The sequence below is a fragment of the Chionomys nivalis genome, chromosome 4, assembly GCF_950005125.1.
Source record: "Chionomys nivalis chromosome 4, mChiNiv1.1, whole genome shotgun sequence".
Classification (NCBI taxonomy): Eukaryota; Metazoa; Chordata; class Mammalia; order Rodentia; family Cricetidae; genus Chionomys; species Chionomys nivalis.
In genome coordinates this window covers 107,942,001-107,945,612 of record NC_080089.1, presented here as the reverse complement: position 1 = coordinate 107,945,612, position 3,612 = coordinate 107,942,001, and positions in this window count along the sequence as shown.

Here is a 3,612-nt window from a genome sequence, read left to right as displayed (position 1 = left end):
GTGACAGAAAAGGGACCCATGTAGCTTGAAGACAGGGCTGCATGGCAGCAAGATCAGGAGAACAAGATGCAAAGGGCATGAGGATTCTTCGGAGGATGGTGGCTTCAAGGCTGCATTCATAATCAAAACTTCAAATTCTGTACTTCAAATATGTGCAGCTTACAATATGTCATTAGTACCTGAATACAGATCTCTCTGTGTTTTGTTAAGGGGGGGGGTGTGGAACAGAGGAGAACAGTGCTAAATTTCCATACCCAACAGTTTTCAACACTTTCTGTATACTTGGTTTACATAGGGTTGGAGATCAAATTCAGATTTTCCTGCATATTAAGTACGTAAAATAGTTAAAGATTGCTGCAAAGTCTAGGCCATTCTTTCCCAATGGGATGCTCCCTGTGCTGTACAATAAGACAGGGCAGAAGCTCTTTGTTGGGGACACAGTCAGACACCAACAGTAATGAGCAAACACACAACAGGCAGACTATAGACAAACTAGAAGCTACAAGCAGATGGAAGACATGGGAAGAGAAGTGGAAAATTAAAACTTGGGCTCAATCTTGGGGAAGTGCTGTGGTTTCTTTCCTTAATGTGACACAGACATATTTTGGCACCTCTGAAGATATATTTAATCACTTGACCAACAGAAATGTTAAAGTCACTGTGTTTGGCATCTTTGACAACAGAATTCTTAACTGGAAACTGAAATCAAGAATTGACTGTGCAGAGGGAGCAGAGTAAAGTGTCTTTAAAAATAGAAAGAAATAAATACAAGCTTAAAACAAATTACATTTAGGTGAAATGCTATTATCATCATTAAAGTGTGAGATTTTTAAAAATAAATTTATTTATTTATTATTTACTAATTCATTTATTTTAAAGCCTAGGTACAGTTCCCCCTTCTTCTCCCAGTCCCCTCTCCACCCGCAACCCTGTGTTCCCATTCCGCAATATACTCCCTATCCATTTTTTGTTTAAGAAAAACCAGGTCTCCCATGAGTACCAACAAAGCATAGCATACCAAGTTGTAGTAAGACTAAGCACTACCCCATGTATTAAGGCTAGGCAAGAAGACCCAGAATGAGGAGTAGGGTCCCAAAAGCCAGTAAAAGAGGCAGAGAAAGCCCCTGTTCTCACAATTAGGTGTCCCATAAGAGGACCAAGTCACACAAATTAAGTAGATCTATAACCACTAAGGAAATCAAAGCATCCATTAAAAGTCTCCCCCACCACCACCACCAACAACAACAACAAAAAAAAACGAGGACCAGAAAGTTCTAAAACAGAATTCTACCAGACTCTAAAGAAGAGTTAATACCACTACTCTTCAAATTATTCCACAAAATAGAAACAAAAGGAACATTACCTGATTCTTTTTATTAGGTCACAGTTACCCTGATACCCAATCCATATAAAGACACAATGAAGAAAGAGAATTACAGATCAATTTCACTCATGAACACTGATGCAAAAATACTCAAAAAAAAAAAACTGTCAAACTAAATTCAAGACCACATCAAAAAGATCATTTACCATGGCCATGTAGGCTTCATCCCAAAGATGCAGAGATGGTTCAATAAACTAAAATTCGTCAGTATAATCCACCATATAAACAAACTGAAGATAAAAAAAAAAAAAAAAAAACCACATGTTCATTGTGTTAGATGCTGAAAAGGCCTTTGACAAAATCCAGTACCCCTTCATGGTAAAAAGTCTTGCAGAGATCAGAGATACAAGGGGCATACTTAACATAATAAAAGCAATATACAGCAAGCTGATTGCCAACATCAAATTAAATGAAGAGAAACTCAAAGCAATTCTAGTAAAATCAGGAAGAAGAAAAGATTGTCCACTCTCTCCATATTTATCCAATATAGTGTTTGAAGTTCTAGCTAGAACAATAAGACAACTAAAGAAAATCAAGGGGATACAAATTGGAAAAGAAGTCAAAGTATCATGATCTGCAGATGATTATAGACATAAGTGATCCCAATAACTGTATCGGGGAACACATACAGCTGATAAGCACTTTTAGTCAAGTGACTAGATACAATATTAACTAAAAATATCAGTAGTATTCCTATATGCAAATGATTAATGAGTGAGAGAGAAATCAGAAAATCAACATCCTTTATAATTTCTTCAAATAATATAAAATAACTTGGTATAACTTTAACCAAGCAAGTAAAAGACCTGTATCATAAAAATTCAAACCTTTGAAGATAGAAATTGAAGAAGATATCAGAAGATGGAAAGATCTCCCATGCACAGGGATTGGTAGTATTAACATAGTAAAAATGGCCATCTTACCAAAAGAAATCTACAAATTCAATGCAATCCCCATTAAAATCTCAACACAATTCTTTACATACCTTGAAAGAACAATATTCAACTTCATATGGAAAAACAAAAATCCAGGATAGCTAAAAAAAAAAATCCTGTATAATAAAAGAACCTCCAGAGGTGTCACCATCCCTAATTTCAAGATCTACTACATAGGTATAGTTATAAAATCCACATAGTATTGACATATAAACAGACAGGTAGATCAGTGGAATCTAGCAGAAGACCTAGACATAAATCCACACATCTATGGACAATTGATTTTCGACAAAAAAAAATTATACAATAGAAAAAAAGAAAGCATCTTCAATAAACAATGCTAGTCCAACTAGATATCTGCATGTATAAGAATGCAATTAGATCCAGATCTATCTCCTTGTGCAAAACTCAAGTCTATCGAGAGCCTTGGGGGTTCAGCTCCCCAAACACCCCAGTATCAGTGAGTTCCAGGGATGCTCCCAAACCATTTTGGTACTAGCAGGAAATCCCTAACCCTCACACAGACATACATATAGAAAAAACAAGAGAATAAAAATAAATAATGGCACCTCTGTTCCATTCAGGATGCTTTTATTTCTTTTATGAAAACAGAAAAGGATTTTTGTCTCTCCACCAGAGGACACAGGAAAGAGGATTTGGCAGGAACACACACCTCAAGTCTGAGAGCATGCTATACCAGATCAGCCTTCAATTCACAGAGGTCCATCTACCTCTGCCTCCTGAGTGCTGGGATCAAAGGTGTGTGCCACCATCGCCCAGCCCTGCTATGTTTTGAATATCATGTTCAGTTAATCTATTGTACATTTAGCTTAATTTCAAATTTTATTTGTATCTCTTGATGTGCCCATGAATTTCTTCAACATCCTTCTCTTTCCCCTTCCTGCCTCCAGTGCTTAGACAAAGTTCTGCAGCATCACACAGAGCAGGCCCCTCTGATGCTAGCCATATTCAATGTCACTTTCTCATGCCATAGCATACAACAATTAGCACTCACTTTTTATGTCTAGATTGGCTAAAACTTTATCTTTTTAATAACTTTTCTATGTATTGGTCTCTGTTTCTGTTTTGTCTTCTATGTCAGACTACACAGAGGCTCTAGAAATTTGACATTCTCTTGCTGGTCACTACATAACCTCCTCTGAGCTCTGAGCACTGGGGTAGTAATTCTTTTTAATTTGAAGAAAAAAAATAACTTCTTTTTTCTTTTCTTTTTTTTGGGGGGGGGGATTTCGAGACAGGGTTTCTCTGTAGTTTTTGGTTCCTGTCCTGGAA